Consider the following 20,156-nt stretch of genomic DNA (forward strand, 5'->3'; position numbering starts at 1 on the left):
GCTATATTGCTGTAATCTTCTTGCAAGTATTTTACTTAAATTTTTTCATCAATATTTATTCATGAAATTGATTTATAGCTCACTTTGTCTGATTTGCATCACTGGTTTATATCTCAGGATTATATTTTGTCTCATGAAAGGAATATAGTAGAATGTCTTCTATCTATTTTTGACAACTTTTGTAGAATAAATATTATTTTCTCTTTAATTGTTTGCTAGAATTTATAATTTGCTAAAAATCTATCTGACCAGGGTATTTTTGCCTTTGGCAGTTAACACATGGCTTTCCAAAATTTTTTTTGTGTAGATGTTTAAAATTGATTTCATGTTTTTTTAGCTCGGGCATTTTATATTCTTACAGGAGCTCATCTTGTCTGATTCCTAAATTTTGCCAGCGTGTGTGTGTGTGTGTGTATATACTGTCGTTCCTTTCTATATAATTCTGCTTTTTGTTTGTTTTTGCTGGGAATTCACCCTGTTTAAAAACCACTTCGATTATCAGACAGAGTAGATAAAATAGGATAAATAATACATAATCTTACCAAACTAGTAGAGACTAAAAATGAGTGACACATATGAAACACAAAAATACAGAAGATGAATAAAATTTGGCAGAAGAGAAATAAAAGTTAGCAATTTTGAAAGCACACATTAACTCTATTCAAGCTGAAGTACCTTTGAAGACAGAAGATAAGGGGATAATGTATAGACCATAGACTTTTCATAAAAATACAATAAATTAAATAAAAACAAAAATAAATACCAAAAACCATTTACATTTCATTCATTACTCCATATTGCATGATATTTAAAACTATGGAAGATATAACAGAAATAGAAAGCACAGTCTTTTACTTCAAAGAGCACCCAATATATTCAAGAAGCTATGAGCCAGAAACATATACAAAGCTTTTGTGTCATTTAATTTTGTTCACATACTAGGTTTAATGGGAGTTCAATTTACCAATGGTTATGTCAAACAGTACAATAAGACATACAATTAACTTAGAATTTAGATTGTCTTTTCCAACACAGGGCTCTTAGACTGACTTTTTCCCCTCCTAACTTTTTCCACTAGGCTATCTCATATTATAGGATTTTTTGTCGTTTTTAATTGGGTCTCTTGTTTTCACATGATATTCAGTTCTGAATCTCTTCCTATATACCATCCACTTTATCATACTTTGCAATTGTTTTACGTCCATTGTAATTTTTTAAGTCAAAAAAAGTTGTATAAGTTTCTTTTTAAACCAGCAAAACCAAAACATTGACCATATCTGACATTATTCCACACAATATTCCACACACATAAGCCCCTACTACTGAAATGAAGAGAGGTACATTTTCTCCGCTTTTCTCTAAGTCCAAGCTTAGTCATTATAATTACACAGTGTCCAGTGTCCATCTATCATTCCTTCCTTTTACATTATTATAGTCATCTGTTTGTTGCTTCCATGGCTCTGCCAGTTCACATAAACCTTCATGTGCTTCCTTAAATTCTTGCTATTTGTTTTTCATAGTAATACCCCAAATAGTTCATGTTTATACATCACAATTTGCTATCAAGTCATCAACTGATTTACTACTTACTGTGTTTCCAGTTCATCTATCACATACACATAAAAACTTAAATTCTTCAATTAATATGCTGGCATATGTAGGACTTTTATTTCTGTCTTTGGCCTCCTTGAGGTATATGCCTTGCAGGGAGATCTCTGGAGAGTTTAGTCATATTTTTACCATAATTTCGAACTGTTTTCTAGAATAGTAAAACCAACGCAAACTTTCACCAACCATGGATTCATGTGACTGTCTTCCCACAGCCCCTCCAACATTCATTATTTCCATCTTTTATCATCTTTTTTTAGTTTGCTGGGTGTGAAGTGAAAAACTACAGATTATTCTACTTAGCTCATTATTAGTAATTGGGAACAGTCTCCCTACAGTGGAGAGCTGCTCTTACTCTTAATATATTTGCATTAATTTTTTTCTATATCTTGGATATCAGATCCTTATCAGTGATATTTTGGGCAAGGATTTTTCCTCCAAATTTAGTTTGCCTACTCATGCTAACTGCATTGATTTTGTTTGTGCAAAAACCTTTCAATTTTATATAATCAAAGTTACCTAATTTTTCTTTTGTGATCTCCTTCATTCCTTGCTAGTTAGGGATTCTCCTACTAGCTATATCTGTGATATCTCCATTCATTTCCTCCTCTACCCTCCTCCCCATTAAAAGGCCTATGTCTAAGTCAAAAATCCATTTGGAACTTATTGTGGTAAGTGATTTAAGATGTTGGTCTAAATCTATTTTTACTGAAACTCCTTCCCACCAATCCCAGTGTATGTATGTATGTATATATATACACATATATACACATACATACATATACACACATATACAGACCTGCATATGGATGGATAGATACAAAATTATTTATATTTGGGGCTCATTTTGCTGACAGAAAAAAATGCTGTAAATCAGCTGAACTCTCTCTTCCATGGTTTGTAGTAGCAATAACATTTTTCTACCTACTAAAATCTATGAATCATGGTATTTTTACCATGACAACATCTAACTCTAAAAGCAGCACTTTTCTATCACCTCAAAATGTTGACATTATTATAGATTGTCTAGTTCTGATAGTTATTTTTAGGATGTTATGGCATTTCCTTCTCCGGCTCATTTTACAGATGAGGAAACAGAGGTAAAGTCAATTTAAGGTCCTTGTGTTAAAACAGCCTGCTTCAATAGGGATTGTAAGTTGTGGGATTTGCTCTGCCAATAGGCACATTTGTGGATGGAAAGCGCAGAACGGTCAACTAAAAGCAGTCTGAGAAAAATGCCATTAGTTGAGTGAACCTGGTTTACTTCCCCTGAAATTACCTTATGACCTTAAGGATTAGACTTCTTTGGAGGGCTGAGAATCATTCATTGTAGGTTCTATTGCATTTCTCAAGTAAACTGCCAAAGTTCATTCACTACCATGCTGGAATATGCAACATTTCAATTCCTCATCATAAAGAAAATACGGAATATTTTAAATAGACGCAAATATTTGGGGCCTAAATTTAGGGTTGTATTTTTAGATTAATATAGCAAACCAGAGAAAATAAAACCACGAAAGTTTTTACTAACCAAGTACATGCATGTGCTTTAGTGAATGAAGCTTGGTGTCCTTCAATGTTATGTTTTGACGGATAGGGGGCAGAGATACTATTGCTGTCTTTGTTTCATGTTTACTGTTCTAAAAGAGATCTAAATTACATAAAACCTCAGGAAATTCAAATATCCAAAAGAAGCTTACCCTATACCACACATACACTAGAGCTCCTCATTATGTATTTGGCATTGGAGGCAGTAAAATATATTGGGAAAAAAGGCAGGGACCTTCCACTTCCCTGGGGTGTGCACTTTTATTCACATTGGCATTCTTCATTCTTAGATCACAGAATGCCTTCAAAATCATTTAGTATATCCTCGAGGTACAGATATACAGTAACACTGCTTTGCTGCTCCTGGGACAACAAAATCCTCTAGCATAGATTTTTTAATTGTCCTTGCCTAGAATGATAGCTGCTGTACATTTTTTTACAAAAAAATATTAATTACTTGATCACGTGATATGACACAATAAATGGAGAAGAAATATAATGGTAATGCTAAGGAATGGGGAAAAACTCATTCCATGGCTCACCAGGTCAATTCAACAACCATTTACGTGTCTCTTGTGCGCCAGGCACTATGTTGGATATGGAGACAAAAATGACACAGTCGGGCAATCAACATGTACTTAGAGAAGTTGTTGTAATGTTGATTTAGTCATATCTGACTCTTGGTGACCCCATTCAGGTTTTCTGGGCAAAGATACTAGAATGGTTTATTTCGTTCTCCAGCTCATTTTACAGATGAAGAACTGAGGTAAACAGGGTTGTCCAGGGTCACACAGCTAATAAGTGTTTGAGGCTGGACTCAGGTCCTCCTGACTCTAGGACTGGTGCCATTGTGTCATCTAGTTGTCCTATACACAGAGATACAAAGCAGATATATAAGGTGACTTTGGCCGGGAAGGTACTCACATGGTGAAGAATGAAGAGTGGCTTTATATAGTAAGTAATGTTTCCTCAGAGTCTTAATGGAAGCTAGTCAATAAAGAAATGAAAGCCATTTCGATTGGACAAAAAAAAAAATCTGTAACAAATTCCAACAGGAAAATATATTTGAAAGTTTTCCTTTTAAGTTATCCATGTTGTTGAAAAAGTATCTGACCTATTATTAATACGCTGGAGTAAATATGGTATGTTAATAATGGGTGAAATCCCAGCTTTGTTATTTGCCATCTATACAACCTTGGACAAATTAACCTCTCTGAACCTGATCGTCCTCATCTATAAAGTGAGGGAGTTATACTAAATGGTTTCCCAGCTTTAAACTCTGTGTTTCTGTGCTTCAGAATTATTAACTGCTGGCTCTTTTGAGGAAACATGAATATACTTTGTGCAACTCGTTATAACAAAATCCCAGTATGAGAAAATAATCTGTTCATTGCTGTTAGTCTCATTGTAACTCTGACCTGTTTGCCTACATAAGATATATCTTTGACAGAACCTTTTTTCTGATGCAATAAAGCATTTTTAAATTAAAGCATATACATTGTTTTTTAAATACTATTGCACACTTAATGGACTGCAATATAATATAAACATAACTTTTATATGCATTGGGAAATAAAAAACTCATGTGACTTGCTTTATTGTGAAATTTCCTTTATTGCCATGATCTGGAAACTAATCCACATTATCTCTAAGGTATGCCTGTATAGGAGAAATAAGGAAGAGTGTATGTAAAGGTACCTGTTAAGGCAATAGAAAGTAGTCCAGTTTGACTGAAGCCCTTGGTGTGTGAAGAGAGACAAAAGATTAAAATTGTAGGAAAGAACCAGGTCAGGGAAGGCTTTGACTTAGAGGCTGAGATACTTAAGCTTTTATTCAATAAGTAAGAAGGAACTACTGAAAGTTTGTTTTTGGTTTTGTTTCTTGGCTGAGAGAGAAGAAAGAAGAAAATAATATATTATCAGGGCTATCTTATAGGAAAATTAATGTGAAGCAATATGTAGATTGGGTTGAAGAAAGCAGAGCCTGAAAGCAAAGGGACCAGTTAGATGGTCTGATATTCTCATCAAGAGTGAGGAATGAAATGAAAAGGATAGATAGGACAGATATTAGCAAAACAGAATTGATAAGATTGACTGGATGGGATGGAGGGAAGAAAAGGGGCCAAAATGTCACCATTATAATAGGGGGAATGGATAAATGAGGGAATAATAGTTATATTAGATAAAGGTTAAATAAAGCATTTTTAAAGCACTTGTGTGCCTGGCACTCTGCAAAATTAGGGAAGTTACGAGTTGACTGTGTATAAAGTGGTGCATTTAAACGTTGCATATTATAATATACAATGTACATAAGGTAGCTAGTGGCACAGTGGATAGAATGTTGGATTTGGTGGTGTGTGTGTCTGTGTGTGTGTGTGTTAGGCTCTATCTTTCATAGTCTTCTTGTCTCTGGTATAGTTGTTTCTTTCCCTTGCCTACTCTTTTCTCTTAAAATAAGAATGAATGTAAAGTGTTTTTGCAAAACTCATCATGTTACAATTGTATCTTGTTCTGGTTTCCCTGATCATACCCTCCTCCTTCTATTCAGTATACTAAGTTTACAAGTAGCCAGAATAAAGGAAGCAAGATTGCAAAAGGGGTCCTAGAAGTCATGTACAGACCGCCCCAAAGATCAAAGGAACCTAATTTGCAAAGTGTATTCTATATTAATCAAAAAACATATCCTGGTAATATGTGCTAAATCATATGGGCATCAAGGCTTTACTGTCAGTGCTTTTTGGTCCTATGATATGTAAGTCTCAGATAATTTGCAGACACCCACAGTAAGACAAGCAGAAAACCAAATGGTGCTGATCATTTTGAGATGATGTAGACCAGTTAACTTTAAAGTTTTTCTGACAACTTTGAGATGAATTTGGACATGTTAATAATTAACCCTAAGGTCACATGGATAAGAATAGTTTGTTCCCCATAAAAACCCCATAAAAATGAGACCCCAAACTCCTGACCCCTGATCATGCTTCCATCTCCATCTGGGTCCAAGCTGCTGAGTGCCCCAACTATAATCCATGGAAATGGGAGTAATTCTCTGTGCCTCTCCCCATCCCCGTCCCTTTCCCCACACTGCCTTCCTTCCTTCGCCATTCTATCCCTAAACCCATGCCATCTGACTCTGTACCCATTTATCCACTTGTCTCTGTGATTTCTGTGCCTGATTGCTCCTGCAGCCTTTGTGCCTTATTAAAGTGCGATCACAGACTCACTTCCTGATGCCATGGTGGTCTTTCCCAATAAGTATCCAAAGAATTGGGTACACCTGCCCCATTTCATAATTCCATAAATGAATTGGCAATTAGATCATCATCTTCATCATCACCATCATCTCTCAATTTTATTAATGTTTTTGTATTAACATCTTTGTACCTGAGTAAAGTTGTCACTGGGTTAAAGGTGGTAACTGTTGTGGTCATTCGTAAATGAGCCAGGGTAGTCAGCTGAATTAACCAATGGGCATTGGGGTTATCAGGAGTGATGATCCATTAAGTGGAGTGAACTGGTGGTAGTGGCTTAGGGATCTATTCCCTAGAGGACAGGAGGGTATACCAGGAACACACTAGGGGCCTTGTATCTGTCAGCTAGTTATAGAATACTATACTATTTAATAAACTCTAGTGGCTCCCTATTATCTCTAGGATCAAATATACAATCCTCAGCTTAGCTTTTAAAGTCCTTCATAACTTGATCTCTTTCTCTTTCTTCTTACACTTTATTCCCCCCTCCATATACTCTGAGATCCAGTAACACTGACCTCCTCACTGTTCTCACACCAGATACTCCGCCTCCCAACTCCATGCATTTTCAATGGTTGTTTCCTGTGACTGGAACTCTCTCCCTCCTCATCTCCACCTCCTAGCTTCTCTGACTTACGTCAAGTCCCAGTTAAAGTCCTGTCTTCTGCAAGGGCCTTTCTTAGACTTCCTTCATCTTAGTGCCTTCCCTCTGACACTATTCCCAGGATATCCTGCATAAATCTCGTTTGTACATGATTGTTTGCATATTGTCTTCCTCCCTAGACCGGAAGTTTCTTTTTTTCCTCTTTTTTTCATATTTAATTTTTCCCAGTTACAGGTCAAAACAATTTTTAACATTTGTTTTTAAAATTTTGAGTTCCAAATTCTCTCCCTTCTTCCCTCCCCACCCCCATTGAGAAGATAGGCAATTCCATATAGGTCATATATGTGTAGTCATGCAAAACATATTCATAATAGTCATGTTGTCAAAGAAAACATAAGCCAAAAAAAAACCTCAAGAAAAATAAAGAAAATGGAAAAAAAAAGTATGCTTCAATCCGTATTCAGACACCATCAGTTTGTTCTCTGGGGAGAGAGGGCATTTTTCATCCTAACAGACTGGGAATTTCTTGAGACCATGGGTTGTGCCTTTCTTTGTATCCCCAGCATTTAGCATTGTGCATGGCACATAGCATTTAATAAATGTTTGTTGACTGACTGAAGAGGGATTGAGAATTCTGACCTGGGTGGGTAGAGTATTCCCATTACACATATAATGACACAGATGTAATATTCAGGGAGGTCAACGCTTTATACAGAATTACACTGAATGAAAGGATGGATCAGTTTGTCAGAATTAGGCAGACTCAGTGAATCCAAAAAGCTCTTTATAACTCTCTTACTTCACTTTCACAGTGTGTCTGATATTAGTCATTGATGTAAATGTCTCATCCTTTCTACTAGGCAGCAAACTCCACTGAATGTAGGGAGTGTGTCATATATCCATCTTTTTAATTTCCACAAAGATGATTCAGTATTTGCCAAATGGACATAAGAATTCTAATTTATGGACATTAACTCAGTAATTATAGTACTTGGACAGTGGCAAAATAACCTCCATCCTCCGTCTCTCTCATTTTCAGAAACATCAAAATATCCAATCAAGACTCAGCTGTACTTCACATCAATGTTTGAGAATTAGAATCAGAAACCTAATAATGAAATAGCTAGCATTTACACAGTACCTTAAGGCTTGCAAAGCATGTGACAAATACTATCTCATTTTATTCTCACAATAACCCTGAGAGGTAGGTGCTATTATTATCCCCATTTTACAGATGGGGAAACTGAGGAAGACAGGGATTGAATAACTTGCCCAGGTACAAACAAGTACTGTCTGAGGTAGGGTCTGAACTCTAGTCTTCCTCACTCCAAGTCCATGAGTCCACTGTGACTTAACTGCCTAAAAAATAAAGTATTAGCTCTCTCTGCTAATATAGAAGATTCTGGTGGGGGGGAGAGAAGTAGCAGATAATGGTAAGCTGTGTTAGTGTGAGTCAAGGCAAAATTTTTAAAAAGGGCTTCCAGTACAATTTAATGACTTTGGAATACAAAGAATTTTGTTAAACAGGAAAAAGAGTAAAAATTATAGTAGGGTTTCCAAGCTTTTTACAGGATTCTATAAAGTAACACATTATTATTAAGGGTGTTTCCTAAAGTATTTCTCAAAGAAGAAGCTACTAGTCAAATGCTGAAGATGAAATCCACACACTTCATGTTTCTTCTAAATTGTCTTATTTAAGGTATTTCACCTACATAACTTTTAATAAAGGATCTGTCCAAAATAGCATGATTCTGTTTCCTAAATTTTACTACCTAAAAATTATGGCCAAAATTCTGGGAAATTTTCCCACAATAAACTGACGAGGTCATATATTTCCCACAGAACTCCAGAATTCTCCAAATTTTTTCCCCTAAACTCTCTTTTTTTTCACATTCTAATATCTTAAAATAAGCATATTTTAATATGTTATCAATTTTATTAAATTGGTTTTTAATCTAGGAAGGCAAAACACTGCAAATACATTTTTCTAGCACTTTTATTTCAGTTTTTATGCTTCTTCTTTTGGCTACTATACAAAAATTTTAAGAAAAAGATAAATTCTATTTACCAATGGGAGGAAATTAAGGTTGATGGGAAAATCACATCAAAGAGTGGCAAAACTATAGAAAGGAGGACTTTCTGTTTCAGACTCTGTACTTTCATTATTCTATTTTGATCAAAGCCTACTTGCTACTCTTTGTGGTAAAACATATTACCCATACAACTGTGTAGAAGTTTAAAAAGCAAACCTCAAAAGACTTCTTCATGGCATGTGAAAATTGATATTTTTTTAAAAGTTAGATCCTAATTCTATGACATGTTAATTGAATATTCTATAATAATCAAATATATTTAAGTCAGCTTCCAAATCCTTAACTAAGCAAAGACACTGATGAGGTAACATAATATTAAAACTAAGAAACACCTGTCTACTTATGGGTTTTTTGGTTGGGGGGGGCAGGCATTTGGTTTGAGTTTCTGTAGGAGGTAGAAAGCATCTGAAATTATACACTTAGTACAGTGCCTGGTACATAGTAGGTGTTTAATAAATGTTTATGGACTGATTGACCCCAAATGTTCTTTGAAAAGGATAGTATTCCAGCAAAACCATTTAAAAATAGGTTATAATGCTAAATTTAAAGTATTACAATTTTCACAAGAAAAAAAGTAAAAATTCTGATGCCAATACAATCGTGGGGTTATCTGATACTGTTTACAACCCTACAGAGTACAAGTCATTTTTCCTTTTGAAGACAGAAGTGCACTAAACAGGGATTAATCATCAGTTCAAAGTTGAATTGATTTGAACATGTTAAAAGTATGACAAAATATCATTCTAGCCAAACTGTCCAACTGGCTGTTCCTTAAATTCAGCATTCCATCATCCTGCCTTCATACTTTTGGTAGTCCCTTGGAATGCACTCCCTCCTCATTTCTACCTCTCAGAATTCTTAGATTCCTTCAGGGCTCAGCTGCGGTACTACTTCCAAAGCCTACCCTGGACATCCTAATTATTAGTGCACTCTCTCTCTCTTCAAACTACCTTATATTTACTCATCTGGGCACAAGTGCAAATTCAGACTTCATTATCTTTCCCTCAAAATCTTCTCCATCTTCTAAACTTCCCTCTTACTATCAAGGGTACTACCATCCCGCCAGTCACAGATTCATGGTATTGGGGTCATTCTTGATCCTTCACTCTCCCTCACTCTATATATCCAGTCCCTCACTCTCCCTCACCTGTTACATCCAATCAGTTGCCAAATTTTGTCATTTTTACCTTCACAACATCTCTCCTATACATCCTCTTCTCTCCGCTCACACCACCACTGCCCCAGTTCAGGCCAGAATCACATCTTGTCTGAACAACTGCAATAGCCTGCTAATTACTTTCCCTGACCCTAATCTCTCCCCATTCTAATATTTCTTCTACACAGTTGCCAAAGTGATTTTCCTAAAGCAGGTGTATGACCATCACCCCCCTACTCCGCAAAATCTAGTAGCTCCCTATTAACCCCAGAAATAAATAGGAAAACAAACAAGCAACAACAACAAAGCCTTTTAAAGCCCTTCACAGCAGGGCTCCTCCATCATTTCTAACCTTCTTTTAAGTATTGTAAGATTCTGCTATACTGGCCTACTTGCTATTCTTTGCTCACAAAACTCCATTTTCTCATTTTGGTGACTTTGCACTAGTTAAATCCCATGCCTGAAATGCTCTTCCTCCTCACTGTCATCTCTTAGAGACCCTGGTTTACTTTAAAACTCAATTCAAATGTAACTTTTTCTGTAGGAAGTTTTTTTTTCTAATGAAAGAAGGTAACATTTATAGGAGAGCTTGAAAGTGTGTGAATGTGGGGGGGGTGGGGCAAGGAGGAGGAAGGGGAAGAGGGCAAAGCAAAAGAGAAAAAAGATGGGAAATCCGGAGAGTGAGTCCTGGTATGAATCAGATGAAGCATGGCTGCAGACCTTAAAATGGTGGTCCGAGGGAAATGAGTCCCCAGTCAGGAGAACTGGACCTCAGGTCAGGGATACTCCACAGTGGCAGGACAGCAGGTGAAGAGAAGTCTGGAGAATAAGTCTGAAGTGAGTGCATTCCCAGCACCCAGTACAATGTCTCTACACAAAAGTGCTTAATAAATGCTTTTAATTGAATTAGGTTAAAGTAGTATAGTAGTAATAGAAATCAACTTATAAATTAATGGCAATTCCTTTTGTACCATCAAATTCTAAAGAATTGAAAGAGAAAAAGAATTCATCTTTAATAAAGTCTAATGTCAAACTCATCAGAAAATATTTATTAAGCTTGAACTGAGGACAATGCTAAGTATGAATTTTTATAAGACACATTCCTTGCGCCTCATAGAGCTTATTATAGTCCAGCAAGGAAATGAGATATGAACATAGATAACTAAAACACAAAGTATTGAATAAGTGTAATAAAGAGTTCTAAAACAAAGTACATTGAGTTGGGTGGTCTATGACAGGGAGGAATTCAATAAACAATGAGGGAGAAGGAAGATATTCCAGGCATTGTGAACAAACCATAGAGGCAGAAGTGTGAATCAATATTAGGTGGATAAAGAACAGTCAAGTTAGACTAGAACACCAGAGTACCATGGAGAGGAGAAATGTTAGACAGAACTGGGAAGATAGAAAGATGCTGGGTACCTATTCACTAAAATAAAATAAAACCAGCAGAGAGCTACTGAAGATTTCTGAGAAGAGAAATAAGACTAAATCTAAAAGTAAAAATATTATTCTGGTATTCATATGTATGATGATTTGGAGAAGGATTAAAAAGGTAATAAGAATTTAAAATTTCCCCATAGGATTCTACAACTTTGGCTAAAGCCATGCTCACTTCAACATATGATATCCTTTAAAAGTCAAGAAATCTATATAGTATAAAAATTATACATGAATAGTAAGCCACAATTTACTGAAAGGAAGTATATTCCATATTATAATACTTCTAGATAAGAATAAGAACATCAAAATACATTCTGAACTTCTCTCAAATAAGCCCGCTTTTGGGGAGGGTGACAGAATTTACATTTATAAATAATGAACTGTTAACCTTCGATACTGAAATTCTCTCTCAACCTCAAGTTGCAGTAAAGAAATGAAAGTCCCACAAATATTGAGAGATTTGTAAATAGTTCAGCCATAAACTAGCAACTTAAATGTTACTAAAGAAGAAAAAGCTAAGGGACTAGGTTATTGAAGAAGGAAGTTGAAAACCTGTGCTACCCAACTCTGAAGCTGTTTTCTAATAATTCTAGCAAAATTCCCCACAATTTCCTATAGGATTATCCAGCTCCAGCCCTAACAAAGCATCCCAGCCAAAATTGGTCATTCTGCCTCATTTACTGACTGAACGAAGAGTCAAGGTGTCATTTCCCCCTTATCTGCCTCAGTGGTTAGCTATATATTTCCTAGACACATTTCTCAGAGGCCAACTTGTCTAATGATCATTTTACAGATAGGGAAACTAAGGCAGGAGGTTAGGTGACTTGACCAAAATCTCACAGTTAGTAAGCATCACAGGTGGGATTTAAACTCAGGTCCCCTGACTCAGAACCATTAACTATCTACCATCTTATGCTGCCTTAGCCTATCCCCCCCCACTCTCAGTCCCTTGACAGAACCTAAAATACAGGTGGGAGTTGGCAGTCGACATTCAGTCAGGATGAAGACGTGTGTCACCGGGAAGCACTTGGGTGGCCAAGTCCTTTGGCCATATCTTTAGCAATACAAAACTCTGAGGCTTTTTACTTCTAACTCATCCAAGAAATTCCATCTCAACCATAGTATGCACCTAATGTTAACACAACTGGGGGTGAGGTGGGGTGGGAAGGGCACATGGAATGATAAAACTTTTAAAATATTTTCCTTTAAGTAAGTGGCATATAAACTAGAATGGAAAGTCCTGATTTGACCTTTTGAAGAACCACTCCTTTTTTTTTTTTCTTTAGCCCAGTCTTGAAAAAAGTCCTAAGTTTCAGGTGTTTTTATAAACACCTGTTTTTACACATAAATTTCTTCTTTCTGACTCACAGCAGGTACTTAACCACTAGCCAAATTAAACTATTTATTGAAATAGCTCATTTTTAGACTCCGGAGTCTATAATAACACTTATGAATGTTCTTTTAATTTTTTTTTTTTTTAGGACTGTGGTATAAGGAGGAGTGTGCTTGGGCTAGGCAGTGGTGAAAGTTGTGAGCATCTAAGTATCCTTACTAAGTTTCTGGGCAATCTTCCCATTTCAACTATTAATGGGATAAAAGGTTAGGGAAATAGGTAAGGTATTTAATGAATTAATCTCATTTTAAAAATAGGAATAGTTGAGTCAATCCATTCAACAAACACTTATTAAGTGTTTATTAACTGCAAAGCAGTATGCTAAGCCTCCAGTGAGATACAAAGAAAAATACAAAGGTATTTCCAACCTTTTCCCCCAAAGAGCTATGCCAGGTATTGTAAACTGAGACCTGCATTCAAATCCTGCCTTCAATCCTGTTATCATGGACAACATTTATTCAATCAACCAATAAGCATTTATTAAATGCCTATTCTGTTTCAGGCACCAAGCTAGGGGCTAGAGAGACTCTGCCTCCAAAGAGCTTTCATTCTACTGGGGAGATATCAACTGGTCACAGATAAGTAAATCCAGGATAAATACAAAATAAACAAAAGTGACTGAGGAGCATAGTACTAATGGCCTAGAACCAGGACAGGCATCTGGAAAGGAGTCTTAACTTTTCTGTCTCAGTTTACTCATTTACAAAATGAGGCTAAAAAGACCTGTAGTACTTGATAGCATTTTTCTGAAGATTAAATAAGAAAATTTCTTAAAGCATTTTGTAAACCTTACAGTGCTATATAAATGTCAACCATGGTTTTGGCTATCTTTACAATAGACAGTATAAGTGCATAAGAAATACACAAATCAAATCCTATGGGTCATTTCAGTTTTTGTTATTCAGTCTCACTCATCCCTTTAGAGTTCAGAAAAATAAGTAACTTAAACACTGGAAGAGAGCAATCATAGGAGAGCCACAGTTTGCCCACCTACAATTCAGGGCATTAAACTAAATGATCTCCAAGGTCTCTTTCAGCTCTCATGAGTCTATGAAATACTATAATTATATGATTATTCTCTATCAGGAATTTTTAGGTGGTAACATAATGCTACTTAAGGTGGGAAGGAACATTTGAGGTAAAAATTTTAAAAGGAGAAGTAATATTAGCTGGTTTCTAGATTTGTGAAAACACTATTCATATTCAAGAAAATGGAAAACACTCAGGTTACAGAGTTTAGACCACTCTGTTTTAAGTCGAGTGGAGTTTCATGCTAAAGCCACAGGCTAGTCACTTCAAACAACTACCCAAAAAAACCCCAGAATAAAAATAGTTTTGAGCATACAATTGGGTGAGGCATGGTTAACAAATTTTGATGCTACAATATATTTTGGTCAAGACAGGCCCTCTTAAGTGACTAACAAAGCAAATAGATGCCAGGTACTTATGCTGAAATAAGTACACTATTTGCATAAAGGGTTGAATACCCAAGATTTAACCAAAAAGACACCACAAGTTTAAGTGTTATAGGGCTCAGACACTGGAATCCAAAGAATGACAAATACCCACCAATGTTTACAAGTTTTTGAAAAAAAAATAAAAGGAGTCATGTACTTGCAAATCCCACATACTTAGCCACATTTGTATATTCTATATTCACATAGCTAAATCATCTGGAAACCTGGAAATGGCCTAGTCCAAGCTCCTGATTTTACAACTGAGGGAAGTGAGGCACAGGGAGGTTAATGACTTCTCCGAGGTCCCAGGAAATATCAGAACTGGTATTTGGACCTAAGTCTTCTGTCTCCAAATCCAGTGATCTTTTCCATTATGCCACATTGGACTAGGACCCAGGCTTTCAACTTTCAGTCCAGCACTCTCTCTATTACACCACAGGGCCTTAGGCACTCATCACATCTCACTTGGACTAGTGAAATAGCCTCCTATTAAGTCTCTGGGATTCTAGTCTCTCCCCTATCCAATTAAACCTCCACTTAGCTGCCAAAACAATTTTTCTTAAGGTACAAGTCCGGGTAAGTTGTTAGCTTACTCAAATATCTTAAGTGGTTCCCCTTAGCCTGGCATTTGAGGTCTTCTACAGCTTGGCTTCTACCTAACCTACCAGCATACTGTGCTCCTTTATGAAGTCTATGTTCCAGGCAAATTGTTCCCTAAATCTGGCACACCAGCTCCCAATGTCTTGATATCCCTAGCTATACAAAGCTCTGAGTTTTTTTTTTTAATTTCTAACTCATCCAAGAAATTCCATCTCAACCACAGTTAGCACCTAATGTTAGCACAATGTGGGTGGCAGAGGGTAGGGAGAAAGGCTTTGTGTGAACAAACTATCCCCTCACAAAAGGAATGCATTCTCTCTTCATCTCTGTCTCTTTGAATGATCTTACTTCCAAGTTCAGGCAAGGTGCTGCTACTTTCACAAGGCTATCCCTAATCTCCTCAGTGAAGGGTCTCTCCATCCTCAGTCTTCCTTGTGCTATACTGGAACACATGCTCTGGATTTACTCTCCCAACACCAACTCATACTGGTAGGTTAGGTCCCCAGAGCTTGGCTATTAACATCCCTTCAGGATTCAGGGGTAGCTCTGAGAGGCTGGGCATATGGAGGAAGGATGTCTTTCTAGTAACATAGCTCAGGAGCTCTTCACCAGAATATTTCCCCCCATGACTATCAGTTGTTATTGACTAATCAGCTAGATTTAACTAGCTTTTAGAAACAGGTATTTACTATGATTATATAGTTGGTACAAAACAACTCCCCCCTTCTCCCTACCCCCCATAAAAGTTGGTGATACACCCTCCCACAAGGACATACAGAATCCAGGGAAAAGTTGGCTCAAGTTTGGAGCACATTAATCAATCAACAATCCTTTATTAAGCACTTTCTATATGCAGGTTGTTGTTTGTCCTTCATTCTCAAAGAGGACCATGACATCAGAAAGGTGATGCGATGACTTGCAAATGAATTGGATTCAAGTGAGGGAGGGGGCTGTGCAAAGTCACCAGCCCCACTTTCTCCTCTGGAGTCATCTGGTCCAGTGGCAAGATACAGATCAGGGTGACTGAAGATGGTCCCCCAGGTTTAATGTGCTAAATGCTAGGGAAATGTCACAAAGAAGCAACTTAGAGCTTCTGGATTCTGGGAGTCCTTTTCTCCCCTTCATGGGCTACTCAAGAAATTCCTCTTAGCTATGATTTCTGCTGGGCTCCTTTTAGAGCCCTGAATCTGCCTTTCCTCATCTTCTCTCCAGGCTATCCTCAACTCCCTGGGCAGACACCGATGCCAGGCACTGATGTCCTGAGGACACTTTAGGAAAAGAAGAGCAAGGTTGAGCAATACATTCTCTCGGATTTGGCTTGGTATGGTAGCTAGTACACAGTAAGCACTTAATAAATGATTGCTGACTTGACATTTCTACGATTAAGCTGTAGATGCTCAAAGTTCTGATTCCAAACTAGCTTCCTGCTTCTGTACAAGCTCCACACAGCATGACCAAGTTCCACGGCCAATCCAAACAGACTTCCTGTAGCACCAAGTTGAAATGACTCGAACAAACTGAGAGGCCCATGTCTTGTTCTACCTCAAATCTCATCTCTGACTGGTTGATTTCTATTGAGATGTGTTCTCATCTGACAAAGGTCTTGTTGTTTATTTTAAGTGGGATGCAGTGATTTCACAGATTGACTCAATCTCTCCCCTGACATTATACTTAAAGGAATAAAGTATCATAGACAGAAAACTGGCCTCAAACCCAGGAAGACCAGGGTTCAAGTCCCATCTCTGATATATGGTTACTGTGTAACCCTAGGCAGTTCCCTTAACATTTTAGTACTCTAGGCAATTCTTTAAGACTATAAATGACATAGAAAATGGCAAACTACATTAGTGGAAGGTTTTCTAACCTGGGAGTCCTCAGTACTACTCAGGGAGTAGGCTCAGTCCCTATCTCTATCCATACCTGCCATCCTCTTTTTACTCCTCAAAATGTAAAATGTTTAAAGTTAAGGCAAGTTTCCTTTGTGTCTTTTTAATCGCCTGCTGCTAGCATAGTAAATTGCACATAGTAGGTACTTAATGAACATGTGTTGAATTAAATTGAATGGGGCACAGGATTGATAGGAATACTACAAGACTAAGACTCATTATTTAAGAGGTTCAATAATGTAGTCAGTCAAAGAGTACTGCAACAGTGACCATGGAAAATAAAGCTTCCCTGGGCTGGACATACAGAGACCAAAAATGACAACTGGATACTGAAACATCTGCTGTGTGGTGAGCTGAAGTGTGGCAACCAGAGCACAGGGGGGAGAAGAACTGCTGTAATGACATCCTGAAAAGAGGTTCAAACAGTGTGCCATAGTTGTGGGCTGTTGGGAAATAGAAGAAGCAGACAAAACAGCCTAGAGCTGAAATTCTAAATAAAGGACAGCCACAAGTCTGAGAGTCAGAATCATAAGCAGGGATCAGCTTAGCAAATTCCTGAGCATTCATTCAAACATCCTTTTAAGCTCATTGGTAATAGCCATTGTCCATCACACCATTTCTTAACGTACATGTATGTATACGCATGTGTGTACACACACATACACACAACACACACAAAACCATTGGTTTCCCAGTGACTACAGCTTAAGCCCAAATTCCTTAGGCTGGTATCTAAGGTCCTCCCTGATCTGATGCCCACTCTACCCACCCAATCACATCTCCTACTACACCCCAACGTGAAGCATTGCCCAGGGCCAGACTTGTCACATCACTGTTCTTTGATCATTACCATACTCATTTCCAGATATAAGGTTTCCCTTTTGCTGTGCCTCTCCTTTTCTGCAACTTCAACACACATACTTTCCTCCCTACCTATATAAATCTTAGCTAGTCTTTAATGTATCTGTCAGTCAAGTCCTATCTCACCCAGGGCCACTTTCGCTTCACTAAGCTTTTATAGTACCAATCTAATATTTTATCATACAATTAGTTTATTGTTTCACTGGATTGTCTAGTGGATCTGGAGAGCAAGATCCATAGCTTATACTTCTTTTGTGTCACCTTCTGAAGACCTAAACAGAGTAGTATGCCCTTAAGAAAAATTTGGTGAATAAATGAACTGAAATCTTGATAATTACCCAATTACTCTGCATTTATTGAGCTTAGGTATACATATACATGCAAATATTTATAAATGTTTTCCCACTGGAACTGTAAAAAGAATGAAAGATGGGAATTAGCAAAATAGTACAGGTCATTATTTCTATTGAAGTAATAAGAAGAATTCCTTAGACTAAGTTTTCATGAAACAACACACACACACACACACACACACACACACACACACACACACACAGAAATAGCATGGTTTAAAAAAAAATTAATACCTGTATTTTCCTTTAAAAAAAAAAACTGCACACCTGTAGATGTGGTCAAACTTTTAATATAGGTGGCCAGACTTTTAAACACAGGTGCTAAAAATGTTCATTCCAATTACTGGTCAGTCTTGAATTGAGACTTTATTTCACTATGCAGAAAAACAGAAATAATATACCTGTGCCTCTATGTGGAATCCTATCCTTTCTGGCACAATCCATCCATAAAGAACATTTTACGTATTTTATTTTCAAAGTATCTTTTGATCCAAATTCATGAAATAAAATATTATCTAAGTTTCAAACTGTAAGCTTAATGTCTTTATTCACTTATTTATGATTTTAATACTTAGCACAGTGCCTGGCACATAGTAAGCACATAATAAATGCTTGTTGACTGACTGATACCTGAAACTATTATAGTATTGGTTCAGATTATATTGAGGATACATTATTGTAATCTGTATTTGTGTTTTATTTTCATCGATGTAGAATGTTTCTTGATGTGTTTTTCAAGACCTGTGAAAATATTTCAATGAGCTAAAAAAAAAAAGTGGAAAGCAAACAGATTTGAAAGAAAAATATTTTCTGTCTGGAGTCAAAATAACAATATTGAAATAATCACAGTAAGATGACATTAACAATTTATCATTAAGGCTTTTCTACAGACATTTACATTGCAATAATAAATAAATCAACCCCAATGTTCAACTGCAAAATTTAAAGTCAATTGATGAATATAATATATCAGGGCAAAGGGAGAATCTAAAATGTAGTATAGTATGTATGTAGCTATATACAAATATGTATGTACAAAAAAATTTATGCTGTATTAAATGCATGTCCCTGTTTCTGGTAAAAATAATTTAATTTAAAATAATTATAAAAGAAAATGCTATCAATTTTGAATTTCCTTCTTTTATTAATTTTTACAAGCTACTAAATTCTCTACCAAACATACCAAAAATCCTTAAAATCAACAAGAAACCTATGTTTGTCACATTCTTTGCTGAATCAAATTAAAAAGTGACAACTACAACTATAATGTAGTCTCGTTTAAAAAAAAAACTTTGAAACTTTCATGAGCTATACTGAGGGTGTCATATAGAAAATGGACAGGACTACATGGTTTACAGCATCTTCCTCTATATTTGGACAACACTAATGAGTGACCACCTGAATAGAACCATTATTTTCCTAGCTTACAGCCTTAAATATCTGAACAATAACTTAGAGAAAAATGACAAAGATGTCATGCAATTTAAACTAGGACTACATACATAAGTCAAAGAGTTCTTTTTCCAATAAAGAAACGTAAGGAAAAGGGACAGTCACATGATTTGGTGTGTCTGCCCAAATATAACTTTCCACCATAATTAGTGCTTACTACCTCTTTGGGAGGAGCTTACCCCACGTGTCACTTCATGTAACAAGTGAACAAACAGTATAAATACACCAGGGTGATTCTTGAAAGGGCAACTTCTGCACTTCTCACTGGAGTGGAGGTACACACTGAGGAAGACTGACAAACAATCTGCTAAGAATCCTGGCATTCTGGTAGGTCTATAATTTGACTCAAATTCATCTAGCATCCATTTTAACTTGCAAAGCATAAACTTTTAGGAATTGATATTTATTCTATACAGATAAAGATCAAATTGTCTTGCCTCTAAAAATTAGCT

At 36.6% G+C, this 20,156-nt stretch overlaps 1 protein-coding gene across 1 annotated transcript in view; it reads right to left on the reverse strand.

Annotated features, from left to right (window-relative positions):
- NT5DC1 (5'-nucleotidase domain containing 1) overlaps positions 1 to 20,156 on the reverse strand; it is a 251,990-nt gene that overhangs the window by 184,511 nt on the left and 47,323 nt on the right. The window lies entirely within an intron of this gene.

Source organism: Trichosurus vulpecula, chromosome 7, assembly GCF_011100635.1.
Source record: "Trichosurus vulpecula isolate mTriVul1 chromosome 7, mTriVul1.pri, whole genome shotgun sequence".
NCBI lineage: Eukaryota > Metazoa > Chordata > Mammalia > Diprotodontia > Phalangeridae > Trichosurus > Trichosurus vulpecula.